The sequence below is a fragment of the Rhipicephalus microplus genome, chromosome X, assembly GCF_043290135.1.
Source record: "Rhipicephalus microplus isolate Deutch F79 chromosome X, USDA_Rmic, whole genome shotgun sequence".
Taxonomy (NCBI): Eukaryota; Metazoa; Arthropoda; class Arachnida; order Ixodida; family Ixodidae; genus Rhipicephalus; species Rhipicephalus microplus.
Window position 1 is genome coordinate 500,195,785 of NC_134710.1, and position 12,527 is coordinate 500,208,311.

General features: G+C 41.9%; 1 protein-coding gene across 1 annotated transcript in view; it reads right to left on the minus strand.

Moving 5' to 3' along the window:
- Positions 1-12,527, minus strand: part of LOC119160767 (organic cation transporter protein) — a 718,234-nt gene that overhangs the window by 485,646 nt on the left and 220,061 nt on the right. The window lies entirely within an intron of this gene.

A 12,527-nucleotide genomic window follows, 5' to 3' on the forward strand; every position in this document is an offset into this window, starting at 1 on the left:
TCTATAAGACGCACTCTATAAGACACTCCTAAAGCGATTCGGTGCCTTTTTGTCGCGTTTTGCTCCTCTCAAATGCCAAAATTAAAAACGAAATTTTGTTTTTATTTCCCGGGTACTAAACGAACTAAGCTTTTGATATTATGAAGCTCCTAGTCTCAAGTTACAAAATAAATATTTAGGTTGCTGTACTAACGCATAGGTGGCTTTGTGTATGGAATCAAAAATATGGCCGAGAAGAATTTTGTCCCTTTTTGACAGGTCACGAAAACTCTGACACCAGTCGCGTAATCTTTCCCGTGAGAACACTGCGAGAAATCATAAACGTTTACACATGAAAAGGTAGACAATAACCAGAACTTATTGCTGGAAAAACGAAACAAAGATAAGTAGTTTTTACATAAGCTAGAGAGGCTGGAAATGTCAAATGTCGCGTTTTGCACCGTGTCTCATCGTACCCTACCCAACCACTGAAGCATTAAACTGAAGCATTAAAAATGGTTGAAAATTACTTTTTCAAATTTAGGAATTCACAATATAAACCGTTCTCATTCGATTAGGAATATTTCTGCAGCGGAACTGATATCCCAATGACAATTACCTAATGAGGGGTTCCCAAAGAGAAAATGCTGAAAAAAAATAAAATAGAATCAAATTTTTTGAAAACCACTTTAAGAATTCTTTTCCTCAGTAAATTGAAGCGACTGTACGATAAATTATATTGTCCGATTGTTTTTTTCTTGTTACAAAATGAGCAGAAAGGAGAAGGGGCTAGACCAGCTCTATGCATATAAGTATTTAGTTTTGGAACACGATAGCGTAACTTTGTAAAATCAACTTTTTTACGTGTAGACCAGAAATGGGAACGAGAGTAGTAGGTATTCCTTTAAAACAGTGATTATTGTTGCACCAGAGTCTTAGAATATGGCACGCCTTGGAAATCTGTCATGTATAAAGAGTGCTGATGTGGGAATGATTGAGATTATTGAACCACTCATAGCGGCTTTCACCAGAGCGTCAGCAATTTCATTCGGTTTTATCCCTTTATGTCCTCGAACCGAGATCAATATGAACGAAGTTACCTGGATTTTTTTTATTATTATACAAGCTTTTATTGACGCAATGACATCTAAGGCCAAAAAGCGCAAGTACAAGCGCTGTTTCATTTCAGGTTATTAGTGTGAAAATAAAACAAAGGATGTTTAGTAAATATCTGTGAAATACTTAAGACACTGGGCGTTTGAAAGGAATGTCACTTTGTGAAACATTTTCATTTCGTTGGCTGGAGTCTGTGACGATAAAGGAGTCAGCAAGGTCTAAGACCCTCGCGGTTGAAGTCCTTGCATGAGCAAGAGCTGCGAAGGCTCAGATATATTTATGTTTTTTGCACAAGGTGTACCTCACACTTCAGGCGCAGCCTGGCGGCTAGGATGGAATATTATCATTGGTAAAAATGTGACTTTCAGATAATCAAGAAGTCTCTTAGAGTCGAACACTGCATCAAGTGATAAAAACGGCACGGCATGAAGTGGAATATGATACTGGTCGAGCTCCCTGAACTGGGCTAGTCGTGCTTGATGAAGCACAGGACATTGAATGAAGGACATGCAAAACGGTGAGATTCTCTCCACGGTGTATACATGTAGGTGGATCAGTGCCTGTCAAAAAGTGTTTATGTGTGGCATAAGTGTGGCCTATTCTGAGCCATGCTAGAGTGACTTCAGTGAATCTGTTGAGCTTTTGTGTGATAACTTTCCTTAGTTGGGGTTTTACTAGGTGGAGTTTGTTGTCGACCTGTTTTTCCGATTTATCTTGCCAGTGGTTGCGTAGCCCTCTACGTACAACAGGTTTTATGTTCACAGCAAAAACAGTGGTTACATATATGGCTTTCCGATCAGTGGTTTCTCCGGCATTCTCGTCCACTATTTCATCCCAGAATGATCTGGCACCCAGCAAATAATGATAGAAAGTTTTAAATTAGAGGCTGCATAAATTTTATTAAAGATATTGTTGAAAGTGGGGATCTTGCTATACTTGCCACAAAACAGGACCGTGACAACACTTAAAAAATCTGTGTACACTATAGGATTTTATATCTTTTGTTGTGTAATGTGTTGTAATATAAGCAGGATACCCAAGGCTTCTGCTGTGAAAATGCTGGTATGTGTATGCATGGCTGCGGTGTCGGAGCAGTTTTGTCCGTAGGCTGCACAGGATGCAGACGCTCGAGACTTTGAGCCATCAGAGAAGAATGCGGCTGAAGAATATTTGTGCTCAAGTGCCAAGAAAAGTTGCTCATTTAACGCACTTGAACAATTTTTAAAGTCTTTGAAGGACCAGTCACAAGTGACCGGACACTGCTGCAAAGAGAAATGTGTTAAGCGTGGTCACTTTGTTGTAATTTATGGAAACAAATTCCAAGTTTTCCTACTCCAGGTATTATTGCCTATTGAAACGGTGGGGTGATAGAAGGACGGTTTGCGTATAATGGAGTAGTGGACAGATCATTCATAAGTAATTTGCATTGGGGCTGCTTTAGGGACATAGGTGACTAACTGCATAGGTGACTCCTAGATATGTGCACTGATAGTCCAGCGGCCACTAATCTGACTCGGTATAAAGGCTTTGAACAGGGCTGGTACAGAAAGCAGCAAGTGCCAGTCGGAACCCTAAGTGGTATACAGGGTCAAATAGATTGAGTGCTGTCCTTAAAGCTGACCGATGTACTATGAATCCATAGCCTATGCGTGACTGGACCAGGCTTATAAACAGATATATGAGACAGTGCCTGCCTGTCGCTTATGACTGATGCGATAAAATCTTTGAAAGGTTCATGGTCTTGAGAAATTTGAACTTCAGCTGTTTTATGTGCTGAATGAAGGTGAGTTTAGCATCAAACGTTACACGGAAGAAGTACTGTTCCTTTGCGATGACTGAGCTTTGTCCATTCATTAGTATGCAGGGGTCAGGATGTATACCTCTTCGTCCGGAGAAAATGACACAAGTTGTCTTGTCAGCGTTAACCTAAAACTATTTTTCATCAGCTCATTTTGCTAGGTGGTTAACACGTAACTGTGTCTGGCGTTCGCATACAGTCAGGTTACATGATTTGAAACTAATTTGGATGTCATCCACATAAACAGAGTACAATATCGCAGGTGGAATAAGAGAGCGAAGAGAATAAAATGCGTGTAGCTTAATACTCCTCCCCATGGTACTCCATCTTTCTTTGATGAAATATGCGCGATATCACACTGCCTATTCTTACACGAAACTTTTTTTCTAACAGGTAACCTCTTGATATAATAAAAACCTGCCGCGTATTCCGAAGGACAATAAGTCTTCCAGCATTTCGTATCGCCAGGCAGTATCATATGTCTTCTCAAACTGAAAGAAAACGAACAGACAGTATTGGTTGTGTACAACCGCGTCACGCATAAACGACGCCAAGAGGACAAGAATGTCACTTGTGCATATAGCTGTATGGAAGGCAGACTGGCATCGGTCTAATATATCGTTGTATTCAAAGTAAAAGACCAAACGGTGGTTAATCATTTTTTCCAATACTTCGAGTAGGCAGATTGAGAGTGCAATAGGCTTGTTTCTATTTAAAGAAGAGAGAGCTTTGCGCTGTTTAAAGATTTGTATGACTATTGCCTCTTTCTAAGCAGAGGGTATTTTCCAGTATTGAAACTCTTGTTGTGAAGTGCTGAAAGACATTTCAGGGTTTCGCAGGGAAAATTTGCGATCATTTAATAGGTAGTTGTATCAGAACCAGGAGCATAACTTCCACAGAAACCAAGGGCAAGCTTCAGTTCATGTGATGGTAATGGTTTAACGAATCGATTTGATACAGGCTAGTTCAGGCGCAGAGGTGCACTTTTAGCTATGCCTGTGTGGCGTAAGAACTTTGCGCTATAATTTTCCGAGCTTGATATTTTCTCGAAATGTTCTTCAAGGGCATTCGACTGTTCTTCTATCGTACCACCGCAGTCATTCACTAGGGGGAAGGGATTTGGGCGTTGTCCTTGAAGTTTATGACCCTATTTTACACCTTGTTGGCGTCTGCGTAGAAGTTCATTGAGATTATGTAGTGTGTCCAGCTTTCCCGTTTGGTTATATGGTGTATACGTCTGCCATTCGTTTGTAACTTCTGAAGTTTGTCAAGCTTTATACTGTTGGGTGGCAAGAAAAAGTGTTCATGCTTTGTTTTGCCGTTTTTTAGCAAGTTGACACCCACGATTCTACCAAGGCTCTTCGTTGGCCTTATTATTGCTAAACTGCGGTATACGCTTTTTAGTACAAGTGAGCACGTATTCGCAAATATAGTTTGACATCTCTTCTATATCCATATGGTCCACATCTTCTAGGCATATTGTACATAGCTCTCCAAACTTTGCCCAGTTTGCGCCATGAAATTTCCACTTTTTAGGATAAAATGGCCGGTTATTCCGTTGTCTTGTTTCTAAAACAGTTGGAAAATCGTCACTTCCATATGGAGTGCTAATGACTTTGCAATCTAGGTAACTTGGAAGTGATGGTGACCCAATGACTAAATCTATGCATAAATATGTATTGTGCGCGGTACTGTCGTATTTTGGCTCTGCCTTATCGAACAGACAGGCTCCAGGCGAGAAAAGAGTTTTTTTTTATAGCATGACCTCTCGCATCACATCTGGCATTGCTCCATAACAAACTTTGAGAATAAATATCTCTAATTGAAACATATGGTTCTGGAAGCTGATTAATCAGCTTTTCAAGCCCCGCCACGGTGGTCTAGAGGCTAAGGTACTCGGCTGCTGACCCGCAGGTAGCGGGAACGAATCCCGGCCACGGCGGCTGCATTTCCGATGGAGGAGGAAATGTTGTAGGCCCGTGTGCTGAGATTTGGTTGCACGTTAAAGATTTGGGTGCACGTTAAAGAAGATTGGAGAGCATGCAAAGAGGCAAAGCTGCTGGTTAGGATCAGGTAACAGCAGATCTGCTGAAAGATGGAGGACAGATTGTGTTAGAAAAACTAGCCACCCTGTTTACGAGGTGTCTCCTGACGAGAAGGGTACCAGAGTCTTGGAAGAACGCTAACATCATCTTAATACATAAGAAAGGAGATGACAAGGACTTGAAGAATTACAGGCCGATCAGCTTGCTCTCTGTAGTATAGAAGCTATTTACAAAGGTAATTGCTAACAGAGTAAAGAAAACATTAGAACTCAATCAACCAAAGGAACAAGCAGAATTTAGAACAGGCTACTCAACAATTGACCACATTCATACTATCAATCAGGTAATAGAGAAATGCTCAGAGTATAACCAACCACTATACATAGCCTTCATAGATTACGAGAAGGCGTTTGATTCAGTAGAAATATCAGCCGTCATGCAGGCACTGCAGAATCAGGGCGTAGATGAAGTATATATAAACATTCTCGAAGAACTCTACAGGGGATCAACTGCTACCATAGTGCTTCATAAAGAAAGCAACAGAATACCAATCAAGAAGGGTGTAAGGCAGGGGGACACAATATCCCCAATGCTATTTACCACGTGCTTACAGGAGGTTTTCAGAAGCCTAGAATGGGAACAGTTAGGGATAAGAGTTAATGGAGAATACCTTAGTAACTTGCGCTTCGCCGATGACATTGCATTGCTGAGTAGCTCAGGGAACGAATTGCAACTCATGATTACGGAGTTAGACAAGGAGAGCAGAAAGGTGGGTCTTAAAATTATTCTGCAGAAAACGAGAGTAATGTACAACAACCTCGGAAAGGAGCAGCGCTTCGAGATAGGTAATAGTGCACTTGAAGTTGTAAAACGCTATGTCTATTTAAGGCAGGTAATAACCGCAGAGCCTAACCACGAGATTGAGGTAACTGGAAGAATAAGAATGGGGTGGAGCACATTCGGCAAGCACTCTCAAATTATGACAAGTAGATTGCCACTATCCCTCAAGAGGAAGGTATATAACAGCTGTATCTTGCCGGTACTTAGCTACGGAGCAGAAACCTGGAGACTTACAAAGAGGGTTCAGCTTAAATTGAGGACGACGCAGCGAGCAATGGAAAGAAAAATGGTAGGTGTAACCTTAAGAGACGAGAAGAGAGCAGAGTGGATTAGGGGACAAACGGGAGTTAAGGATATGATAGTTGAAATAAAGAAGAGAAAATGGACATGGGCCGAACATGTAGCGCGTAGACAGGATAACCGCTGGTCATTAAGGGTAACTAACTGGATTCCCAGAGAAGGGAAGCGGGTTAGGGGGAGACAGAAGGTTAGGTGGGCAGATGAGATTAAGAAGTTTGTGGGTATAAATTGTCAGCAGCAAGCACAGGACCGGGTTAACTGGCGGAACATGGGAGAGGCCTTTGTCCTGCAGTGGACGTGGTCAGGCTGATGATGACGATGATGAAAGAACCCCAGGTGGTCGTAGCCCTCCACTACGGCTTCTCTCATAATCAAATGGTAGTTTTCGCACGTTAAACCCCACATATCAATCAATCAGCTTTTCAAACTATTTTATCGAACGGTTCGTCAGGAGGTATGTAGATGGAGCACATAGTTATCAAATGATTGAATAGAACTGCGTGAACAGCTACAACCTCAAGAGAGCTTTGTGGCGTAATGTGCTGACATGCTACGCTCTTTTGTACAATGATTACCACACCTCCTGACAAGAAATCGACACCATTTGGACCTTTACAAAAAAACCCATAATGATTCAAGAAATTCATGTGAGTTGATTTTAAATGAATTTCTCGAACACAAAACGCTTTTGGCTGATAGTACTTACAGAGTCTTTGATATCATCCAGGTAATGAAGTAAGCCCCTGGCGTTTCACTGTAGTAGTTGTGTGGTCATATTGAGGAAAGATGTGTGTGTCCTTTGTCAAGATGAATGAGCTAAAACTCATGTGCTATAGGGAAGTAACCCTTCAGTTTACTGACCCCTTTGGCAGAGTGGTTATGGGACTCTTTCCTTTCTTATTACCCTCCAAGTAGCGCTGATCATAGGATGTACGCGATGCTGGTACTCGCCCATTGACTTCCATAATAGCCTTCTCTGAGGCACTTGAAAATGGAGCACCGGGCACAAGGACTTGAGTCTCCACCGTTGGGATTCAATTCAGCTTTGGGACCTGATGAGCCGAAGCCAGCTGATCCAACTTCGAATTTGTGGCGTGGCAATAGCAGCAGCCACTTGAGGGGTGGACGGAGTGACTACTGAGCCACTGTTGGTGACCGCAGTGGACTGCTGAGGCACTTGCGGCACTACCCCCCGTTGCACCACCTCGGAAAAACTTGTGTGATAAAGGTATGAAACACGGTTCCTTGCTTCACGAAAGGTGATGTTTTCTTTTACTTTTAGTGAGATGATCTCTTTTTTGATCTTCTATTTAGGACATCTTCTAAAGTAGGCTGGATGACTTCCATCACATTTCACACAATGCGGAGATGATTCGCAAGCGTCGGACTTGCGTTCATTGAAGCTGCATTTAGCACATGTATGCTTTCCCCAGTATGTCTGATATCCGTGGCCATACCACTGGCACTTAAAGCACCACCGAGGGTTAGATCTTCGGCCTCACGCCAAGTTTGATGTAGCCTGCATCTAGTGTAGTAGGAAGCACACAGTTGTGAAAGATTAGTATTATGTGCTTAGCGCGGATCTGCTCATTGTTTTCTTGAATCAAGATTCTTTCAACTTTTATAACATTTTGATTCTCGAAATCATCAAGACGTTTTTCATCACTAAGGTGCAAAAAGTCATCTTTCGAAATTACACCACGGCTCATGTTCATTGTTCTATGTGCAGAGACTGTGATTGGTACGTCGCCAATGCGTTTCAAGTCATTCATTTTCCCAAATTGGTATTTATCCTTAAGTTTCAGGAGCGAATCACCGCTATTCATTTTCGTGGCCTTCTAGCCTGGCCCAATGGTGTTTCCAAGGCGTTTTACCACCAAGAAAAGGGACAATTTAGGAGCAGCTAGGTTGCCCTCACTATGGATTACATGATATTTAGGAAAATGGTCAGTGCTTTGCAGGAAGGATTGGACAGGTGCTTCAGTGCGCCTTTTTTTCTGAGGGCAATGTAGGTAAAGGGACACTTGTTTAGCTATAGAGTACTGATTGTGTTCGGCTATAGCACCAACCGTTCACCACAGAAGCCAGCAAGGGGATGCGGCAAGATTTCAACCAAGCCTAAAACGCCAGCTGTACGCTATCATTATAAGCGGATATAGCATACCCAAGCTTCAATACTTACACGAGGTTCACCCTCGCCGCCAGGAAACAATGAAGTGAATAAAAAAAGAGAATAATACAGGATAAATTTCAAGAGGAGAAAAAGATGAACATGTAGGGCGACATAGATAGGAAAAGGCGACTGCCAAGTTCGCCTGGGCGGGTGCCGTCTACGGAAAACTGGGGCTCATCTCTTTAATAAACACAACATTATTACGCCGTCACAGTTCGGTTTTCAGTCAGGCCTCTCAACCGAAAGTGCCTTACTATACCGAAAAGAATTGATTCTAACAAATATAGAAGCAAAAAAACTTACCCTAGGAATATTTCTAGATTTCTCGAAAACTTTCGATAGAATAAACCATGATATTATGCTAGAAAAACTGACTGTTATGGAGTTCGTGGTGCCGTTTTAGCTTTAATAAGAAGCTACTATTTATAATATGAAACAATCTGTATAAATCAATCGAGAGCTATCATCATCCATGTACCTTAAGAGTGGTCAACCTCAAGGTAGCATTTTCGGACCCCTGTTATTTAATATTTTTATCAACAATTTTGTACGTATTCACAGCTCTGTAGAATATGTAATCTACGCGGACGATACCAGTATCATTTTTCTGGGGAAACGGCTGATGACCTCATTGTTTCTGCTATTGAAATACTAAATAAAATATATGCCTGCACTGTGGCAAATTCTCTACACAATAATTGCTCTAAAAGAAAGGCTGTACTGTTCCGTGCGAAAGCCAGGTCATTTGAAACTTCTCACAAACTAATACTTAATAACGTTGAAGTTAAACTTTCTCAAACAGTTAAAACTCTCGGTGTCCATTTTCACGAACACATGGCATGGAATTACCATGCCGAACACACTAGTCACAAACTTTGTAAAGTTTTAGGTGTGTTGCGTCGATGCCAGAACATACTACCTGTGAGACAAAAAATATAAGTGTGCAATGCTCTTTCTTCTTCACATTTACACTATTGTCATTTGGTCTGGTCTACAGGCTCTAAATCATCTCTAAAGAACCTGGTCGTGTTACAAAAAAATGCCTTGCGGTGCATTGAAGGTGTATCCTATAACGCACTCACTGCTTCAATATTGGCAAAATATAGAATTTTAAGAAGTACCTGTTATTACGAATACCAGCTTTTGTCAGCTTTTAAATGGAAAATACGCAGAGTAAGTATCTTTTTACGAACCTTGGCTACCTTGCAACCAAATCCTGCCAGTCGCGTTACTCGGTGTACGGAGACTTGGCACGTACCTTGTCCTCGCACAAACTATGGATTTGAAACACTACGTTACCGCCTTCCAAGCGTGATGAACAAATGGAAACTAACAACTGATAATCTGCGTATATTGTCGAAAACCGAAATGTTAAATCGGATGTGCTGATTGCGTTGTAAATGAATGTTGGGTGATTTCTGTAATGATTATTCAGTTTTTATTCCTTCATGCTTTGCTTTGTTATGAATATTTTTGTGTGTATTTTAGAGTTGTGATTCTATTATTTGCTGTCAAGGGCCACATGCGTGTTTCTTTTTGTATTGTCGCATTCCGCTGCCTGTAATTTTTGTATTTTTGTAAATTTGTAGTTCAAATTTTTTTCGGTGTGAAGGGGCAAGTCAAGCTGTAAAATGCAGCTTTTTTCCCTTCGCACCAAACCACGTATACAGTGTATTTTCGTGTACTTGTCACGTGGTTAAATAAACTCTAACTCAAGAGGTGTGTCGCCTCTGCCGCGGGGCCTTAAAGGTCCGATCACCCAGCGTCGGCTCGACCCCCAGGATGCCTTTTTCTCCGGACACGGCTCAGCCACGCACAGCTAGGCGTGGGAGCAGGTCGAAGCCCCCTCGTTAGCTCGGGTTCGGGGTGTCGCTATGCACTTAACGCCTATTTGCGCAGACGCCCCTGCGGGGAAGTTACATGAGTGGAAACCAGAAAATGAAACGTACATGGTAATTGCGAATTACTATTAGAATTTAGCTCGTAACGCAAAGTTTATGAATCAGTAAGCATGGCCGTTGCGGTTGGTGGGCTGATGTTTCTTAATGCCATAATCACTGCCAGAAGCTCCACCAAAATACTGACAAGAAATATGGAAGTCTTCATGAGAATTATCAGTTACAGGTCTTGGAAAAAAATGCCGTTGCCAGATTTTTCTTCGACTGGTGATGTGTCTGTAGCTGTGATGTTTACTATAATTATACCTTTTAAATTCTGTTGCAGAAGACCAATAACTAGGCGTGAAGCCAAATATATTTGCTCCAATGAAAACTTGGCTTCTTTTTTTTTCTTTGTTTCTGTGTTTTTTGTACTGGCTCGAGGCCTATTCCTGCTTTATCTATTTACTACTTGCGTGACATTATCATATTTATCTTACCTTACGAAGCAACTGTATAGGTTATAAAAGAACGAGTTTTCTGAATTTATCATTTTAGTACATATAACCAGAATCAAGCCAATTCTTATCGTGCAGAGGCAATAACACCACAATTTAGAGTGTATGAGCCATACGCTGTGGCATGTACCCGGTAAGGAGGGGAAGAAAAGAATAGCGCTCTTCTTGGTCAGGTTCCGGGGAAGACGTCATTTCCTGGTTGTTTGTATTTCGTCCTTGATGATATACAACAAATTTTGTTAATTTACAAGTGGGGTTGAACGTCCCAAAACCACCAAATAATTATGAGAGACGCCGTAGTGGAGGGCTCCGGAAATTTCGACCACCTGGGGTTCTTTAACCTGCGCCCAAATCCGAGAACACAGGTCTACATCATTTCCGCCTCCATTGGAAATGCAGCCGCCGCAGCCGGGGTTCGATCCCGCGTCCTGTGGGTCAGTAGCCGAGTACCTTAGCCACTAGACCACCGCGGCAGGGCTACAACAAATTTCGTATTGTGTGATTCGTATGTATGACGGACTTAAATGACAAGTCCTAACTATAATTTATACGATTCATGCCATGCATACACGGCTTACTTGCTAAGCTCATGGTACGCTTGCAGCTGTTTGGCTAACTTAACGAACGAAAGAACAGCACGTAACACAGAACAGTGACGGAGACGGACGAGGCGCTGAACTTAAAACCTAAGTTTAGTTTATACATGAAGGTATATCTAGCACACGAAACTTAAATAGGAGGTAGAAGAGGAGAGTGACATGGAAGAGTAACTTTTTTTGTGTTTGCATGCGTTCTAGTTAATTCAGGCAAGTGATTGATTGCGTAATCAGTTTTTTACTCAAGGGCATAAAAATATAACAAAAGTTACTCTTTCATGTCGCTCTTGTCCTTTCCCTCCTTTTGAAGTTTCCTATTCTATATATACCCCAATGTAACAAATGGGCGTTGGTTGTAAGCTCAGCGCTTCGTCAACCTCTGTCAATGTCCTGTGTTGCGCAATGTTTTATCGATTCTTTGATCATATACTAACCGGCGCAAATGAGCACGTTTGTGCAGTTCGCTAGCTTAAGATACATCAAAACTGGCATTACGTGACATGACTGTATGGCGAAATTAGACGACAGTTGGTAGCAAGAAATCATGAAATGCATGATATTTAAGGCATGCGCACATATCATGCTCTTGACGCACAAGCACGCTCCGCCACGGACGTCTAGTGGCTAAGGTACTCGGCTGCTCACCAGCAGGTCGCGGGACCGAATCCTGGCTGCGGCAGCTGCATTTCTGATGGAGGTGGAATTGTTGTAGTCCCGTGTACTCCGACTTGGATGCACGTTAAAGAACCCCAGGTGCTCGAAATTTCCGAAGCCCTTCACTATGGCGTCTCTCTTAATCATATGGTGGTTTAGGGACGTTACACCCCACGCAAAAATCAATCATGGTGCACAAGCAGCCGTTTTGCTAGTTCGGTACAGGAGAAAATAGCTATTGCCTGACGTGGTTGTATGAAAGCCTAAATAACAGGTCTTAGCAAGTAAGTCATGACATACACGTTATGTACAGAATAATTTGATTCCTGCTGCCTGCTCACAATACATCAAACGCCAAATGAGTGAGATCAGGCACTTTTTTGTTTATACGTCGTTTTGCCAGCATTCGGCCAAGCACACTAGCTTTTTGTCTGACGAGTATGAGTGATCGTTATTATTCATAATAATTATTTAAGTTTAAATTTCCGAAACCCACATATGACTACGTAAGACGCCGCAGTGGAAGACCCCGGAAACTTTGACCAACTGGGTTTTTTTTACAATCACCTTTAGTCTAAACCCACGGGTCTCAAGGATTTTCGCTAACTGATCATCATTAAGGCACTCGAAG